This window comes from Rattus norvegicus, chromosome 16, assembly GCF_021556685.1.
Source record: "Rattus norvegicus strain SHRSP/BbbUtx chromosome 16, alternate assembly SHRSP_T2T, whole genome shotgun sequence".
NCBI classification, from domain to species: domain Eukaryota; kingdom Metazoa; phylum Chordata; class Mammalia; order Rodentia; family Muridae; genus Rattus; species Rattus norvegicus.
Genome location: NC_141549.1, coordinates 69,668,958 through 69,688,976, shown reverse-complemented (window position 1 = coordinate 69,688,976; position 20,019 = coordinate 69,668,958). Strand labels below are relative to the sequence as shown.

General features: G+C 40.7%; 2 protein-coding genes across 49 annotated transcripts in view; both read right to left on the bottom strand.

Annotated features, from left to right (window-relative positions):
* The window catches only part of Erich1 (glutamate-rich 1), a gene marked incomplete at its 5' end in the record, with an annotated part of 52,793,804 nt that overhangs the window by 13,975,387 nt on the left and 38,798,398 nt on the right, over positions 1–20,019 (bottom strand).
* Positions 1–20,019, bottom strand: part of LOC148000601 (uncharacterized) — a 251,643-nt gene that overhangs the window by 142,070 nt on the left and 89,554 nt on the right. For 8 of the 49 annotated variants that reach the window (XR_015640021.1, XR_015640001.1, XR_015640027.1 and 5 more), the window contains 2 exons: positions 16,971–17,063; positions 14,404–15,926 (listed from right to left, as the gene is read on the bottom strand). The exons of 23 other annotated variants lie outside the window; for them this stretch is intronic. The gene's annotated coding sequence lies outside the window, so the exon portion shown is untranslated. Of the gene's footprint in view, positions 1–14,401; positions 16,537–16,970; positions 17,119–18,055; positions 18,166–20,019 lie in introns of those variants that run through there. 18 more of the 49 variants (XR_015640007.1, XR_015640008.1, XR_015640002.1 and 15 more) reach the window with 10 other exon arrangements.

The following is a 20,019-nucleotide window of genomic DNA, read 5'->3' as shown; positions in this document are numbered from 1 at the left end:
GGCTTCAGTTGAAGGCCATCAGCTATAGCCACCCTTCACTGCCCAACATGGGACTGACCACCTTGAGCATCCAGCCTGCCCAGACTTCATCTAGTGCCAATCCCAACCAGGATCTGAGTGCAACTCCATGGGAGACTCCATGAGAAATCTACCCAGTGGCGCTCTTCAAGACCCCCTCACCCACAAACTCATTATGAAAATTAAGTGACTGGTTTTTTTCTTTTTTTTTTTGTTTTTTTTTTTTATTAACTTGAGTATTTCTTATATACATTTCGAGTGTTATTCCCTTTCCCGGTTTCTGGGCAAACATCCCCCTAATCCCTCCCCCTCCCCTTCACTATAGGTGTTCCCCTCCCCATCCTCCCCCCATTGCCGCCCTCCCCCCAACAATCTAGTTCTTAAGTGACTGTTTTAAGCTTGCAGACTGAGCAGTTATGCAGCAGTCGTAACCAGGCATCATTAAGGCATGATTGATTCACAGCAGAAAAATCAAATGTTATTTGGAGGGTTTAATTTCTCATTAGGAAGTTCTAAAATCTATATGATCCTTTCAAATACACAAAACATGAAGATTATCAACAATCCTTGAAGCTGGAAAATTTCCTAGCTCCTTAATCACAGGTTGGCCACTCCCCGCTGGATCCTACTCTACTTCTCCCTTCTAAGAAATTTACTTTAAATGGCTGATCAGACATACTTTGGGGCAAGGCCAGGATTTAGAATTCTGAGTTCTCTCCAAGGTAACTTAGAGTCAACAGAACACTAGATAATAATAGAGAATCTAGGCCCACAGTGTTCTCTCATTTATCCTTGTTTTTAAAGTTTTATTTTTTAGAACTAACACATTTGGATCCCACAGGCTAACACGGAGAAGCACTTTTGATTCTGACCCAAAAAAGATTTGTATTGTATTTTCATAAAAACCTTCTTGAAGCATTCTCTGGGGGATTCAGGATCTGTGGAGTAGAAAATGAAGTACTAACTATCATGCAGAGACGAACTGCTGTTTGAATTTTAAACTTCAGCTAAATGAATGGGATTTCAAGACTTTACATTTTTGCATCACTTTCCCATGACCCAGGTTTGCTGGTGACTGACCACACATCAGAGTTCAAGGGCAAAGAAGCAATAGCATTGAGAATTCCTTCACTTGCCTGAACTGTGGTGCTAAGGCCTCAAGTTTCTTGTTGGAGAAAAGTTTATGAATTTAGTTCATTAAGATGAAGTATAGATGCTAAATATAGTAAGGTTTGGGTGCATTTCCCACAGAGAGCATTCACATCGGAAGAGTATGCTTCATGTATGGTTGCAATGCTTACCTCAAGGTACATAGAACCAAACACCTCTGCTGAAGTAAAAAAGAATTTAGCTTGAATTCACCTCCCTTATCAACTTGTTGAAGGATTATAGAGAAATGCATACCTTAGTTTGTTTAGGTCCCACTTTCTTCATGCAAAAAAATAAGAAAGAATTCTTGGAGCTCCTCTGACCCTCTCCCAATCCTCCAGACTCCCAACTCCCTCAACTTCCTTTACCTGCTGTGTTCCCCCAGCCCTCACTCATTAGCACATCATCTCCACAATTTCAGAACTAGCTACACATGCATATATTTTGCACCATTTTCCTCCTCACCTGCCCACCCTGCTGACACCATATTCCTAAGCCTAGCATCAATTGGTTCAGGTACCAGCCCAACCTGAATCAAGCTCAACCTCACATCAGACACATAAGCAAAGAGAGATGTTCACACACCCAAGCCACATCACAGACATATAACAATATGAAAGACAAAATAGTAAATTCCTCCTCAGAATCGTTAGTCCTGTCAAAATGTTCTCCAAGGAGAATTGCCTACAAGAACCCTGGGGCAGAGAATTTATAAGAACAGTCATAAATTATATCAAATATTTCAAGGAGTTTAAAGGAGAGATAAAAAAATTAAAGTCTAAGTGAACTTTAAAAGGATAATAGTACACACCTGAGTGACTTAGAAGAAAATACAAATATATGGCTAAATGAAATGACAAAGACTGTTCAGAATTTGAGAGCTTACTAAAAAGCCAAAAAAAATGCTGGAGCAATGTACTTCAAGTTCTAAATTAAAAAACAAATCAAAAAAACATGGCTACCAACCTAGACACTGTACCCAGAAAAACAATATGCCATGGTGGTATGGAGGAACACAAAGAAATATTGACCATGACATAAACAGACTAAGAGAATTCATGTTTCCCAAACTAGGCTAGAGAGAATGCTAGAGGAATATTTCAGAGTGAAATGGGGGATAAATATAGCTGAGAGGCTCAACGAAGAAAACGATTGAAGTTACAATTACTGAAATTAATAGGGCTAAGACTACAACAGGAAAAAAGACAGCAGTTAATACATACCCTTCAATTATAACTATAAATATTAATATCCTTAACTCTCAAATCAAAAGAGGTAGGTCAGGTAGATAAAGAAACAAAATCTATCTGTTTTCTATAAGAAACTCATCTACCTTCCAGGGCAGGAACCACTATAGATGGAAAAGTTGGAGAAAAGTAGCCCATGCAGTCAGGAGCAGAAAGTATGTGTTACCATCTTAACATCTAACGAAGTAGTCTTCAATCTAAAACAGTGCAGAAGAAATGAAGGGAGATAGTTTATTATCAGCAGCAGCCCATGAAAGCTTCTCTAAAATAGACATTTGGTGATCAAAACAAGTGTTTACTAATTCAGAAAACCAGAAATAATTCTGTGTGTCCTGTCTGACTATAATGCAACTTAAAATGGAGAGCAATCAAATCTCTAGGAAGCACAGACTACACAAGACTATGGAGATGAACTACCTCAGTACTAAATAAGTCAAAGAAGAAATTGAGAACTCAGAGAATTTCAGCTTGATCTAACCTGAAATGCTACTGATAAAAATGCATAGAAAATTGGACTATATAGGGCTTCCCGGCCCTATACAAAAGGCTCAGAGAACCTCATAGAATAGGAAGTAGAAAAAAATTATAAAAACCAAAGGATCCAAACAGTTTGGGCTAGATAATGTCTTTTAGACATGACAGGGGAGCTGAACCCATGAAATCTTAATGAGATGGTTGCCTATACAAGTCATAAAAAAATGATAATATCAGTTAATATGCCGACATGAATGGTAAACCTCAAAAGCCTTTACCCTTAGATGAAGAGCTACAGGAAATTAGTGGCTAATTAGAGAGGGAGAATCAATCTCAAAGAATCAACCCCTAGTAGGCTACAAACCTCACATGATTGGCCCTAAACACAGATACATGTGAGCAACACTAAAGAGATACAAACAGCTGTGTTTATAAATCGATATATATATATATATATATACATATATATATGTCTGACTATATACATATATATATATAATGAATAGGAGGTCATGACATTAAGGAGAGTAGGGTACATGGAAGAAGTTGGAAGGATAAGAAGGAGCGGGAAGTAGTATAAATCAGTACTCATGTGTGAAATTCTCAATAGGGAAAGAAAAAAACAAAAAAAAAAGATTTTAAAATACTCAATAAGATTAAACAACATAAATATAAAACCACCTAGAGATGTTCCACCTAAACTAAGTCCTGGTTAGTTCAGGGTAGATGTCCAAAACCAATTATGATTTCACAGAAAAGCAACTGATTATCTGTTGAATCTTGGAGAAAGCATCTTCCCTGTGCCTAAATATATCTACTAATAAACAAGGTTTTAAAGGTGCTATTAAGTTCAAGCGTAATTTATTTAGAAAATGTTTTTAAATTTCCAATGCTCCCCTAAACTAGAAAGTAGAATGCTTGTGGTGATTATGTAAACTATTATATTAGTTGTTTCTCTGTTGCTGGAATAAAACATGATGACCAAAAGCAACTTATAGAAGAAAGAGTTTATTTTGCCTTAGGGTCCCAGAGGAAAAGTCTATTGTGGTGGGATGTGTGGTAACAGGGGCCTGCAAAAGAAGAAGAGCGGTCTATCTTTTCTTAAGAAAATTAAATATATTCAAGCTTAAATATAATTACACCATCACCCTCTGTCCATTTCCTTGTTTCAACCCCTCCCATGTGCCCTAAACTCCCTGTGAATGCATGGCCTCTTTTCCTTGGATTGCTGTTACACAGTTTTTCCTAAATATATAAACAGAACTTGCTTAGCCCATCCAGTGTTACTTGTTTGTATATCATTTCTTTACCCAGATACAGAAGCAGAGAACAAATTGGAAGTGGGGTGACGCTCAAAACCCTCAAATGCCCCTGCCAATGACGTACTTCCTCCAGCAAAGATTCAGTAAACTCCCCAAACAACACAGCCATCTGTTCAACTGTTCATGTGAGGCTATGGGGATAATTCCCATTCAGACCACCACAGTTGTCACAATCTAATATATTCAGGAGTCCTCAATAGGATTCTCAGCCTTTATGCTTAAGCATACCTTTGAAGGGTGCCTTTCCATATCTTAGCCAGAATCCTCTCTGGACTAGGATGAATAGTTCAAGGGTGTCATTGCAAACACCTGCTCGGCACTCATATCCTTGCATGCATGTTACCATGACAGACACTTCCTGGATTGTCCTATTTACTATTTCCCCTGTGCCCATTCTGTATCCTCACATGCTCCAATGTGTCCATATTTCTGACCATGACCCAAGGCTCTTCTCTTTGAAATCCTAAGTTACACTTCATTGGAAGTTTATTTCTCCATGTCTAAGTGTAATCTGCATTATAACACTGTGACTCTTGAAGTCATTGTAATATTGGCAAGCAGGGGATCACAAATGGATTACAGTGGCTATGGAATGAGCTGGACAGAAGATAAGGTGCACTTTCAGACACTCTGGCAAAAAGAGAATAGAGAATGGAGATTAATAAAGGGGTTCTTCCCTTCCCACTAATATTTATTTGTCTACAGAGTAACCCAAATGTTCACGCTGATCTAGATATCTTGTGACCAATATTGACCAAGCCTTTCATTACCCCAAACTTTGCAAGATACTTTTCCTTCCTAAACCAGAAACCCTCAGTTGTAAGACAGGAAATAACCACACAAAGTGGTGTGTTATAATGGTTTAATAGCTTTCTGAATGGTCACAACACATGACAGATTTCTACAATATTAATGGACTCACGAAGTTAATTCCAACCCATAGCCCAGAGCTTGGAAGAGGTTGGGTATAATACATCTTATGGTGTGTCCACATTACATAAACAATAGATTAAGTGACCTCAGAAGCACAGATAATGGCAAAATGTAGTAAAATAATTAGGGAGTAATGAGTTTTTTATTACCATTTTTAATATAATTTATTTCACTGTAAGTTTCTCTGATTCAACTTTTAATAATGTCTGTGTTTTATAACAAGCTCTCAGAATTCCCCAAAATGTAATAAGGAACTCTTGCTAGCTACAAGGAGCCAGCTCCGGCGTGCCACTGATTACATTGGCTTAAAAGGCTCATTTGAAAATTATCATGCTACATTTTTTTCTATTTAAATCTGCGAAGAAACCATATTTGAAGCTATTACTTTATATATCTCAAATTGAGCTTTCTGAATAACCTGAGCCGTAACTCCGGATGTTAAAGGAATTGATGCCACTCAGATGTCAATTACACTATTAGTAGGGTTAAACCAAGCGAGGGGCCTGCCTTCATAACAGAGGACGGTAAAGATTTACCACCTGCAGAAATGGAAAGATACGTTTTGTGATGACATCAATGTAATAAACTCGCCCAGGGGAGGAGGATGTCACAGTCCCCTCCCCTACATAACCTGCTGCATGCTTCCAGCCTAAGGATGGCTTGGAAAAGGAGACAGTGGAACCACTGTGGCTTGGTAGGCACAGAAAATCCTGATTTTTTTTTTTAATCTAAGAGGGCTTTGGACTTCCCTGTCTGGTACACATAGATTGAAGACACCAATTATTACATGAAAAGAGGAAGGTAAGAAATAGACCAGAGAAATAAAGTGTATGACAAAGGCTTGAATGAAGAGGCAAGAGAGGAGGATAGGCAGGAGGAGGGAGGGAGAAAAGAAGAATTTCATTTCATTTCTACCCAGAGGCTAACAGAAAATACAGCTTATTAAAGGACAGACTCTATTTCCAGCAAAATCAACTAAGAAAAGATCTTCACAACCACAGTGCCTTTCTGTCTGAGTAAAAAAAAAAAAGAAACAGTAGCAAAGATTTGCAGACTTAAATACTAAGAAATCTACAACCAAATTAAGACAATCTCTTCTAGCCTTAACTAAGGACAAAGACTTTCTTTGGCCATCAGGGGCTTGAGAGAAACACAGGATTTTCATCTTTTAAAAACCAGACTAAATATTTTTAAGGTGAAGGCTATGGAATATCTCACCTGAGGGTTTTTAGCCTAATATTCATAGTGTTACTTTTCCTTCAATTCTTTTATCCCCAGTCAGTTAGCTCTTGAGTATATAATATCTGGAGTAAGTCACCTGGTTGCAGTGGCCGAGTCAGGAGGCTGGCGAGCACATGAAGAAGCTTCTGAACGCAACCCCCCCACCCAAGCAGTCCTGCTGTTGCTACCAGATGTTTAGCTTTGGCTCAAAACCTTATACAAATAGAAAAAACAGTAAAGACGGAAAACAGTAAGAGACTGACGGTCCACGGGAAAGATTTGGAAAGGGAAGGAAAACAGTAGCACCAGGAAGCCCAGGCAGGAAGACGGCTATGCATTGAGGTCAATCTGGGTTGCCTGGTGATTTTCAAAATACCCTGTGCTACAGTATAAGACCTGTTTTTAAAAAAAAAATAGTGAAACAATATAAACTAAAAATTGTGTTCTCAAAATGAGGGAACATGACTGTCTTTCGTGTGTTAGTGTGTGTCTGTGTCTGTGCATTTATACAGAGTCCAATGTAGTAGCCTTTAGTCTGAGGGTACAATTAGCATACTTTCCTTTACATAAAAATTACCCCATATGAACAACAATGCCAACCAACCAGAGCTTCCAGGGACTAAGCCACTACCCAAAGACTATACATGGACTGACCCTGGACTCTGACCTCATAGGTAGCAATGAATATCCTAGTAAGAGCACCAGTGGAAGGGGAAGCCCTTGGTCCTGCCAAGACTGAACCCCCAGTGAACGTGATTGCTGGGGGGAGGGTGGTAATGGGGGGAGGATTGGGAGGGGAAGCCCATATAGAAGGGGAGGGGGAGGGGTTAGGGGGATGATAAAAAAAAGAAAAAGAAAAAGAAACAACCTCCAATTTGATAGGCGCCAAAAAAAAAAAAAATTACACTTTGATTTCTGTCAGTAGTGTTGAGAAAAAGGACCCCGAATTATTCGGGCAGTATTAGGATTTAAGTAAAACTCAGCATACTGAATAAATGGAAAAATGATAACAGAAGTCGACTTTGCTGTGATCCTTAATAATTCTGAACCTTTAAGACTATCACACCTTCCTTTAAATGGTTCCTCTTGAAGTATTAAAACAGTTCTTTCAATAACTAACTCTATATACATGTGAAAAATGATAGCAAAGTCAGTCACTATGATAGGCCACTCTTATGAAGGAGAAGTATATGCTGCAATATAATAAGAGATGATATATATATTTATATATATAATGTATATATAGTCAGTGTAGTAAGAAATAGGAAAGAAGGTAACTATTGAGCTTGTTAAAGGCAGTGTCTCCACCTACTGTAGACTGAGAGGATTCAACTTTCTTATGCCTTGCCTCTGACTTTAATTTTCTTCCTTTCTCTAAGTGCTTCTCGCAGAGAAAAAGCTTGCCTATATTACAAGGATTGCTCATGTTGCCCCCTCATTTGTGACACAGGTCACATACTAAGCAAAAGTCATGCCGTGTTCCCATCCTCTTCCAGCTGCTCCATAACTCCAAGGCAAACTTACCTCTGTAACTTCACAATTTTTTTCCTGTTCTTTTTTCTTCCCTGCTTTCCTTGTCAGAAACTTGGTATTTTGCTGCCATTTTACTGTTCGGGCTGTTCACAGTTGAAGACAAAACAGCTTGTTTTGGAGCCAGAGTCTGGGTTGGGTATATGATTTCTTCAACCGGAGAAAGCTGAAAGGCATACTCCTCAACCTAGCATATAAGTTCCCTCAAATAGTCTGTTCAGTCAATGATAAGATGGAATCATTAAATATTGTAGTGGACAGCAGTTTCCCCTCACACAATATTGATTTCTATAGTTTCAACTGCCCAAAGTCAACAGTTCTTTGAAAATAGAAAATAGAAATTTCCAGAAGGAAACAATTCCTAAGTAGTCAATTGCATGCTGTTCTGAGTATCAGAATGAAATGGAATGCCCTCCCAGCAGGGGACTGAATTGTCCCCTTATTGTGCATATCCTCTGTACATGCTACCTGCCCATTAGTCACTTAGCAGCCATCTGTTAGGTTATAAGATTGACTGTCATTGCACTTCAATGCTTGTGTTCAAGCAACCCTTTATTTTATTTAATGGTCCCAGAAAGCAAGCGTAATGATGGTCACCATTCTGATGTGCCATGGAGAAGCCACAAAGTGCTTCCTTTAAGTGAATGGTTGAAAGCCCAGTATTTTGAGAGAGACAACAATCACAGAACTTACACTACCCTGACTTCTTATAAATCATTCTTTCTCAGTTTTAGCAAATATTCATAACCTCTTACAATACCTAACTAAGCTTTATCCAAGGGAAAAACTTAGTGGACACAGAAGTCATTACTATTTGCCATGGTTTCGAGCATCTGCTGTGTCTTAAAGATCTGTATCCCTGGCGTGGAAATTAAAGCCACTGGTTCTATTATACCCTGGACTCTTAATGTAGATCCAACAGATGTTTTTAGGTAAGTCACACCTCTACAAATATGATAGCTAACTTAGTCACTGAGTACAGGGATTTTTCTTTTGGCTCTAATACTTTCTGATCACACACAAAGCCACCAAGTCCAGGCAAGAACGCAGTGAGGGTCTAACATGGAGGGAATTTATAAGAGTCCCAGGGCTCAGCCTCTCCAGAAGTTGAATACATAAAAGTTCCTCAAGGGCAGATTCTCATCAAACGCAGTCTCCTGAATCTGACATGCTATTTTCATAACAGAAACTCAGTGCTGCCATAGGGAAGAAACCTATGGAAATATTTCCAGTATGTGGAGTCAAACTAAAGCCCTGTGGGCAAACCACATTTGATCCAGGACATTATTTAACAATTATCATCTTGAAGGGCTGCCATTTAGAAAAGGAATCACACCTAAAAGCTTTCTGACTGGAGCTTCGGGGGTGTGGGATAAAAGAACTCAGATATGTCAGAGTGGTCTTAATGGAGCCTGAATTTCTAACAAGTACTGGGTTCATCTAGTTTTTGCTGTTCTGGCAAAAATACTTGAGGAAAACAACTTCAAGTAGAAATTATGTGTGGGCTCATTGTGTCAGATCCTTAAGGAGTTTCATGATTTCATGGTTGGCTCTTTCCACTGCTGTGTGTGTGGCAAGGCAGAGAAGGCTGCTCACTTCATCGTCGCCAGGAAGCAAAGAGCAAATGAGGGAGGCACAGAGCCAGTGGACATCATTCCAAGACACACTTCCCAAACCCAAACCCTCTCAGGGTCCTACCCCTAACAGAGCTATCTGGTCAATTTCTTTCACCAACTAACAGTGTCATCCAGTAACATATATCTGTTACCGGAGAGGTTCAAGGAGCCCCGATCAATCAATCCTCTCTCAACAACTGTACATGTTGCTGATCAAGCCTTTGCCTTGGCACTTGTCCTTTTTGGGGGGAGACTGTTCATAACCCAACAAATATGGAGCACTGAATGTGGAGTCAGTTTGCCTGGGTTATATCCCAATTCTGCTACTTGGATACTACTTGGAATACCTTGAACTTTCTTCTCTTAAACTTCAATTTTCTCTTCAAGACAATGCAAATGATGCTCCCTACCATAAGAGCAACAAGAGTTAAGTGAAATGACGTATCTGTTCTCTGCCAAAGCACACAGATTCTTGGATGGCTCTGTATCCCTCTTACAAACATCAGTTAGTAAGAATATCACAGCTGACTTTTCATACTGGTGGGAAGAGAAAAAAAAAAACACTATTTTTTTTAGCTTCTTCCGCTGCTCAGCTCATGCCTGTGGCTTCGCTATTACTGTTAGCAGAGATCAAAGCCTTCAGCTACTGCTCCCACTGAGGAGTGCTTGTAGATTATTCACAATTTACAAGGAAATTGAGAGCAGTTTGGACCTTTGATGTAAGTGAGGTGTGACCGGAAGATGCAACAAAAAGAAGGGAACCAAATCTTGGTCCCAGACTTTGAGCTCAATAGCCATAACCCGGAGGGCGTAGGGTATCACTCCTATGGCCTCACCTCTGAAGACCTCCCCAGTGGTGGCGGTGCTACCTCCTAAGGCTGCTGAGACCCTCAAACACTAACCTTGCATCTTCTGTTCTTCCGGGACCAGAGCACTGATGGATTGACTAGCTCCCTGCCAGCTAGGAGCTGGATAGTTAGGAGGTAGAGCAGTGACTAACACTCAGTTCTTTAGAAGGCTGTCTTCAGAACAGGGCTTAGTTGCTACAATTGATCTTTAGGGCATTTGCTCTTCCCTCCAGCTTTGATTAAGCTGCCGCAGCACTAGGATCTCCTCTGCTTTGGTGAGGCAGGCACCTTGGAGGAGCTTCCTCTCTCCTGGGAATGAAGGGGACAGGATCAGTGCCCAGCCAGTGATGCTAAGCCCATCCTTACTGAAGACTTTCATAATTGGTTCTCCATGGAATATTTTGGCTTTCATTTTTAATTTGAGATCATCCTATTAAAATCTCAATTGTCTCAGCTGAATAAGCGGGCAATACCTCTGTATGTTTTATCTAAGTCACACTGGTTCCAGCCCTGACGTACTGTCTGTATAGCCACTGAGCAGTGAGCAGGTTATCTTGGAGAAGGTGATGAAACCCTGTGCCTTCTAGATGTAAGAGAACATGGCCTTTTCACAGCCAATGAACTGCAATGTGAAGATGTCAGCCTTCTTATTAGCATGGAGTCTTACAAACCGCTGAATCTTGAAAAGAGCAAAGTGCTAATTACCTGCTGAATCCAACTGGACTTGGGGACGAAGGACAGCCTTGGGACAGAGCCAATATCAGCAACTTCTCAAAAAATATTGAATATCTACTGCTCTCAATAACTTGAGACAAAACCCTCTTCCTTGGAATTTCCCCCCAGAGTGATCTGCTTCTGCTCAGATTGTTCTGGTTTTGAGAAACTCCTAGAAAGAATAACCGCAGCCTGAGTCCGCATCTGTTAGCAACATCTGGTGCTGTTAGTTTCTTCTGCTGATGACTTGTTCCAGCCACGTCTTAGGGCAGCCTGGACCTTGGGCTGAGAGAAATTAGCATGGTAGATCACTGCGCAGGGACAGCGACTTTGAGAATTAAAAGTAATCCTTGAATAGTCCACATTACTGCACAAAATGTGCATGCTGACGAAGTCCCATTGCATCTAACCCACTGAGAGGAAAGGATCCAATAATATGTGCAGTACACGTGTTTCTCTGGGAATTCTCTCACTTCAGAAACACAGGGCAAGCAGGTAGATTTCTACCAAAGGGTATCCCTGAGTGCAGATTGGCTATTAGGCTGTTGATGCAATTCTATCAATGTAGCTAACCCATTTAAATGTTCATCCCTACATGAAAGGATGGGAAATGGGAAACTCACGGGTCATTCAGTACCTTGTCTTTGGCTCTCCTTGACGTTTACCTTTTCTGCTGCCCCCTCTCTTCTCCACTCAAGTCTGATTTGTGGGAAGCAGAAAGCGCACAATGTGCTAATCTCAGGGAGGTGAGCTGCCGGAACTGATTTCCCTGGTAAACATGGTAGATTGAGGAAAGAAAAACTACGGCTATAGATTCAATTTCCTTTTCTGCATGTGTTCCCACCCATGACACAGTGCCCAGCCTGGCACAGCTAACTATCTGTCCTCAGTAGAACTAAGGGACTTGATTAGCTGGAAGAGCATTAGACAGTTCCTCAGTCATGTCAGACCTTTCCTGCTAGCTTGTCAGCTCTCTGGCATCGTTCACAGAATGGAAGGTACGTCCTTGAAGAATACAGCAGGATGGAGGTGCTGGGATGTTTGTGAAGGCAGGAGGTGCTAGATGAGACACATAAGGATTTCAACCTTATGTAGCAATCAATTCTCTCATTCCTCTCCTCACCATAGTAGAACCCAGTGATAACAAGCAGTAACTGGTCTCCATGGCCTCATTCCAAAAACAAACGCCATCCCCACCTTCGATTCTTATCATTTTGATCTTGAGAATAATGTCTTCTCCAGTTTTTAACACTTTCATGTGAAATATCATAAAAGTTTCTTCTGGGTTAGAAGGAAAGCAGCATGTAGGCTATTAAAAAACAACCACAGCACGTTTCACCAAGGAGCGTGAGAAACATGGGAAGAGTTACACTGTTGTTTAACCTAGACCAAGCTCTGCAGAGGGAATGGGCAAAGACGGTATGCTATAAAATACAATCAATCTATAAAATCAATCTGTAAATTTTTAAAAAGCACTACATTGAATATCTACATATTTACTGCTCTCAATGACTGGTGACAAAGCCCTCCTCCTTGGAATTTCCCTCCCAGAGTGACCTGCTTAGAGATCACCCTAGAGTAGGTAAGGGTTAATTTAGGTGAAAACATGATGGGATTAGGGAACTGTTAACGCATTGTGCAGCATGGCTGTTGGGTTTTCTGGAGACCTGTGTGCCATCAATGAGAAGAAAAGATCTGCCCTCAATGAGGGTGGATGCCATCAGGTCCAGGAGGCCTGGACGGAACGGAAACATCAAAGGGGAATCAGTGTCTCTCTTAGGAAACTCTTCATGAGTATCAGAACTGGGGCTTTTCTGACCTTAGGACTCCAAGATAGTCACAAATGACTTTTGGCCACTAGATAACAGTTGTCCACATTATAAAATCTTCAGGATTATACTGAGCCTTGTTACCACACCCACAGGTCTCCAGTTTGTGCTCAATCTGCTGTCAGATATCTGAGTCTCCATAGCTGTGTGAAGCAACTATGCTAATTCATGTGAGAACACATCAAGGTGGCATCTATGCTCCTGTATCATCTACATAACTATCTGTATTCCATTGGTCATACCTTTCTAGAACATACTGACTTGTTTAAGGACCTTCCACAAGAAAAAAGAAGTGAACTTTAAATGGAAGAGGGACAGAGGGAGGGGGAAAGAATGAAAGAAATGGGAAAGGAGGAAAGTGAGATAGAATGGAGAAGAAATAAGCAAAAATCAGTGGATCTAGTATAAATCTGAGCATGCCTCTACTTCTGCTGCTTGCAGTGACTTTTAAAAAGAAATCTGTGTTTTCACATACATGTGTCCAATGGTTTACTTTCGGAAAAATCTGAATTGACCCAGGCTGCAGCTTCTCTCCTCACCCACTCTGTACTTTACAGCATCTAACTGCAGAGACGCCATCAGTGTCCCTCCTGCCTCTGAGCCCACAGTGCCTTTGCCTCCTACCAAGGTTAAATGGATTTGAGACTCAGATATTATATCTAAGAATTATTTCTGGATATCAACTCTGTGCTCACATTTATAAAATTTGATCCATATCCAAAGGCCAAGGACTCTAAAGGAACAGACACTATGAGAAACTTGTTCCAAAGCTTATGCCTCTAGAATGAATGAAGTGATACTGGTTTGACAAATATACACATATACATGAGTATATGTGCACATATACCTTTCCAATTTAATATGTGCACATATTTTTCAGCTTCATATTCCTACTAGTTTTCCAAATTTAAACGAACAGCCATTAGAGAGTTCTGCCATTGCTCTTGAGAGGCTGGAATGGAAGTGTATAAATGAACTTTTAAAGATAATTGGCTTCCAAAGTCCCCTCCTGTCCTCCCTTCTCTACTTCTGGATGGTCCCACTGGGAACCGCACATAAACCAACACAGGAGTCTCTTGGCGCATGATATGTGACAGGAGCCACTCCAGGGAACCGTGGGTCTCTTGGGGGTTGGGTGTGCTTGACAGCTGCAGAGCAGGAAACATTTACAATCTCTGCCAATGCATCTCCCAATTTATTTTGCTGTTTCCTCTTTTCAACATCCTGTTCCAGCACTTTCCAGTTGCTTGTTCTAACCTGGTTCAAGGATGAGTGCAGCTTAATGGGAGAACAATTACATATGCTGCACCAACACTGAGATCAACCTCTTGCTCTCCCCCAACACACACACACACACACACACACACACACACACACCTACACACACACACCTACACACACACCTACCTACACACACACATACACACACACACACACACACACACATTCTCTCTCTCTCTCTCAAGCATATATGCACAGGCATATATAAAACCAACAAAACTAAAAAGTCATGTACTTTTAATCCACAAATAAAAAATTTTCTGTCATTTATTTTTCCCAAGATATATTTCCAGTGTGTTCTGTTTTAAGGAAGCAAAGCTAAGTATTCACAATCAGATCTCTTAAGATTCTCAGAATCTTCGTTCACTCGCTGTTCAATTACTTTGAGGCATTGTTGCTATTCAATTGCTGAGGGTACAGGAGCTTGTTAAGTGCAAATAAATGTCCCCCAAGAAGCCAGAAAACAATCTAGGTAATGACAAAATGAGCAATAATGGTCTCAAAATGCACAAAGTTCCTGAGGAAAAGTGATCAAGGATCCCATGTTAGCTAGTGGCTGGTGAGAAGGGCTTGCCATGTCAGATAACACTGAAACTTTCTAACTTTCAAGCTGGTAGAGGGAAATATTTGCTCTGAAAAGGCAAGAGAAAAGGTAATCATGGGGAATCATCCCTGCAAAACAACAAACAAACAAACCAAAACCAGTGTAACAGAACATCAAGTAAATGGCTGGCGTGCAAAGGCAGAGAGACTGAGTGTGTGGGACAGCCACAAGTTCCTGAGTACTGTGGTCTGTGGACAAAGGCAAGCAGCAGTAGATCCTAGGATGTTCTGCTTACCATAATGAAAAATTTGTGTGTTATTATAGATACTGTAAAATGACATTTCGGCAGGTGGATAACCACCAGAGCATGCATATGGCTCGTGGAAAATTTCTCAATCTTGCACCTGGACTCAAGCAGCTACAGAACTCGACTGAGGAGGATGGTAATGGAATCAAAAGTCCACCATGTGAAAGTGCTGTAGCTGACATAAAACATCTCCAGTGGCCCTGGGCTGAAGCCTTGTCCCCTGTCTGAAGGACAGCCCTGGTTAAAAGAAATTGTCTCTCCAGGGGTATGCTCGATGAGTATATTTAGATGCTAGTGTCTTCCTGGTTTTCTTTGTGCCTGGCATCCACCTGATTTTCTATCTACAGAGTCAAGCAACCATGGACAGAACCCTTAGAAATCATGAACCAAAACTTACAATCCCTTCTTTAGAAAAAATATTTTTTCATTTTATGTGCATGTGTGTTTTGCTTGCATGTATGTCTGTGTGCCATGTGTGCATGCTGCTAGCTGTGGTCAGTGTGGTGGAGATGTGTAGGGAGCGGCACATATAGATAAAAGATGGCACTGACATCTGGTGGTCATTTGTGGTTAACACCCACAAAGCTCATGTCCTTGGCATTTCTCTGGCAGCTTCAGGCTGGAGTGATATTCATGCTAATGAGGTATTTCATGCTCCACCAATCCCTAGAGGACAAGTATATAGCCATAGCCTGTTTTGTATATAAGGCTGGTGCCTTTGTTCCTCGGGGTCCCCATATCAAGAATGAGGTGTTCCTGCAATAAAGGCTGTTGAGAAGAATCCAACGGTGCTGCGTCTTCCTTGCTGGACGAGGTGGTCATTGCAGAGATGGTGTTGAGTTACAGATGGTTGTGAGCTGCCATGTAGGTGACAGGACTAAACCTTGGGTCCTCTAGAAGAGCATCAAATACTCTTAACTATGAAACCATCTCTCCAGCCCCACCTTCCTCCCTTTGAAGCTGATTATTGCTGTCATGATCTTGTCATGGCAGTAAAACAGTGACTTATCTGAAAGTTGTATCAATGAGCCACTGTCTCTGCTTCATTTGTTTTTAAGCTGAGACATCAGCTCACACAGCATGGCTAAGTGTCGCCAAATCAGCATTGCCTTGGCTGAAGGTTGTTAAAGAACACTCTGACCATGTTTGGTGACTTTGACTGAATGCTTCAGGGCCTGTGCCATTAAATAATTTTGTCAATGATAATAAAAGTGGTTGCTTAATTAGAAGGAAAGAATGTTGTTGAATTCATGGGGAAATAATGAAATAATTCAATAAAAGCCCATGAAGATCATGATAGGTACCAGTTATCCCCATTTGGAGTATTGCTGTTGGCGGACTGCCTGCTGAGCAAGAGGAAACAACCCTGCTGAACCTGAGACTGTGCTTGCTGATGAAAACCAGCCATAGGAGATGGAGTTGAGCAAACCCACAGTGTGGAAACTTTGAACTCTACTCTCTGCAAGCAGTTACTTCCAAGATGGTGAGGGTGAGCTATGGAAACTGAGAAGCAAAGGAAAACATGAATTTGGGTTTCTGATTCAGAACTCTGACTATACAGTCTGACTGTCCCTGAGCCTATAATAGGGTGCGCCTGTCCTTTCATTCAGCCAATGGCTCCTTTGTCTTTCAGCTGGCTAGAGAAGTCTTTACATATCACCAGCCTTCAATCAAATCCATGAAATTGTACTTTGAACACACATCAAAGACCCAGCTATGAACCCCACTTCCTACAAAACTCAATGACCTCCACCACCTCTTTCCACACTTGTGTAATACTTTCTAACTGATCTCCCTCTCAAATGTCTAAACAGCTCAGTCATAAAAATCTGCCCGAGAAAAGTAGGTAAAATGTCAACTAATCCATGTCTCTTTGGGTATGGGCAGGGCTCACCGACCCACCTCCAACAAAAATCGAGTATGGAGACAGATGGTACCTTTTAGTGGAGAATCAGGCAGTGACCAATCCAATCAAACAATGAAGCTCCCATTTCCAGTGAGAAGTGATGTCATGTGAACCATGTCACAGGCTGTAAGGAACAATGGCAGTCTGTCTCTGTGGGATTCTGCACAAACACCATTAGCCTGGCTCAATAACAAGGAAACAACAGCCGAAAGCACATTAAAACACATCCTACAAAGAGAGCAGTAGCCCTCAAAACTCTGAACATCATAAAAGTAAATAAACAACCGAAGAGCCAAAGATACCAAAGAGACATAAATATATACAACATGGTACCCTGGGATAGAAGAATAACATTTGGGGAAACGTGGGTAAAGTCTGGAGAGCATCTATGCTGTAATCCTCTCTTGTCTGTGGCTTTTCTCTCCACGATTCTCACTGTTCCTGGCCAGTCAGGATCCAAAAACATAAAGCAGGAAATTCCACAGACACATTCTTTAATTGTAAGCTGTGCCCTATTCTGAGTAGCTTAATGACATCTTGAGTTGTACTGCTCCATCTACATAAGACGTGAATAATTTCATTGCCTAGTTTACCCAGATTGTATATGCTAGCAGCCTGTCCCTCAGCTCTTAGTAGCTATCTGGGTTACTAGGTCATTCATTTGATCTCACAGTGCTTGAATTCAAGTAACTCCCGTTTTATTTAATTATGGCTCCAACATGCAAGAATGATGATACTGGTGACTCAGATATATCAAAGTGAAGCTGTGTAGTTCTTTGAAAGAAAAGGTGAAGATATTTTTCAGACTTAGTAAGAAATGAGAAATATCACATGCTGACATTTAGACAAAGAAAAAAGCTTGTATCCACAAAGTTTGAAAAGAGAAAAGTTTGGGCTTGTTTTCTGTTACTATAATAAAATGCCTGAAGTAATAAACCCACAGAGAATAAAGGTTTGCTTTGGCTCATAGTTTCAGGGTTTTCAATCAATGAACTGGGTCCATTTTTTGGCTCTGGTAAGTGGCATAGCATGGTAAGATGCACATAACAGCAAATTTGCTTACCTCAAGATTGCCAGGAAGTGAAAGAGAGAGAAGGATCGGCACCTCAAACTTACCTCCAAATGCACTTTCCCAATGACCCAAAGATTCGCCAGTAGGTAACATCACAAAAAGGTTTCTATCACTCTCTAATAGTACCACATGCTAGGGACCAAGCCTTTTATACACAGTTCAACAGGTAATATGCCAGATAAAAGCTGTCGCAGACTTCATATCACAAAAGTTATGACCACATTGCATAAAACTGCTTAATGAAAATGGACAGGATAATTGATGTGGGTTCCAGCTGTCTATGATTATAAGCCTTGGTCTCAGTATACACCCTCTGGAGACATGGGGAAGCACTGTTGTCTTAGGAAGGGTAATATAAAAGATTATATCTTAGTTTCAGCAAGTATGCCACAGTTATTAAGGCAAGTGAGTGACACTAAGCTATTAGAAAAGAGTTTTCTAACATGAGACTTACTCCAAAATTTTCAAAAGCTCCAAAATTTTCAAAAGCATGTCAACACAGAAGAAAGTCAGATCATTTCTCTCCTCTGACATTTAGATTAAGAAAGAAGCTTATATCAGGAAGGTACACTGACCCAAGACTGCACACCCTGGTCCCTCTAATGTAACTGTGTATGCCAACACTCTGTTGTCACTATTGTCTTGAGCACTTTCTTCATCCTGAGGACATGTTCTCAGCTTGGGCCCTGCGCTATTCATCGACTCCTCCCATCTCTTCCTACAGATATGTGTGCTTAGTTTCTGTAGATCTGATTCAAATGCCAACTTCTTAGTCAGACTTCTATGACCACACACTTAAATCTGTAGCTTGCCTTTGATGTTGTCTAATACTTCTTCCTGCTGTGATTTTGGTCTAGCCCTTGACACATTCAGCTCACCACAGGCTACTGTGACAGTCAACTTTGACTCTTTCTCATTACAGATTTCTGCTGAGGCTTAAATTTGTTCCAGGCTTTAAAGATTCAACACAACATTTAGCATGAAAAACACTTCAGTTCTTTCTTCCTTTCTTTCTTATCACCAGCAAATTCCCATCCCTAATGCTTGTGTTCTTAAGAATTTGCTATCTCTGTGGCCATTGATACCACTAGTTAGTTGCAGATTTCTTGAATTAAGGCTGAGGAAAGATTTGTAGCTTGTGATTAATCCTTAATGCATACAAGTCCTGGCATATGTAAAAGTCTATGGTTTATGTCTGCTTTAATACAGGAAGAAGATGGAGAAGCACAAGTTTCAAGATTGTGTGATTGATTTGTAACAAGCATAAAGTGACACTGATGTTTTTTCAAGTAGCCCTGTTCCTCAAAAACTCCAGAACTTAGTTTCAAAACACTATCGCCCACTGTGCCTGCCCTGACTTCTAGGAGCTGCTTTAACTTATAGCCACACACAAGGCTGTCTCATGTGGACTAATTTTCTTACCTATGGCTGCTCCAGGTAGAGAGGGAAACCATATGTCATAGTGATACAAAGAAAGCATGAGAAGCTCTGCATTTCTTTACTCTGAATGAGAAGGCACCGTGCGAACCACGAACTGGTGTCTGTCAACTGCTTGACGTCTTTAGGAAACAATCTCCTGTCTACAGTGACCACATTCACTTGTCTTCTTGCTATTTCTAGTAATAATGGTAAGTATTGTTATTCTGAATATCCTTACTGTGAGAATGAAAAAATAGATAAAAATATCACTTTGTGATTTTTTTTTACTAGGCACGAGATCAGTCCATTGTTTTTATTATGGCCACTATCATCATCTTATCTAAGTTACATACCAAAAACCAAAGCTAAGCACTTACCATGCCATATTCCTGTTTCATAAGATGATGTTATGAAAGAGGTTCCCACTTTGTTCTCAATTGTTAGCTAATGAACCTGGAGTTTGACGCGAGTTAGTATGCCAGGAAGGAATGAGGAACTAGTTAGTATCCAGAGACCTCATCCCAGGTACGACTCTCTCACTTCCTGTGTGCCAGAGTCCAAAGTCTGAAGCCAGCTCTCAGAGCACAGC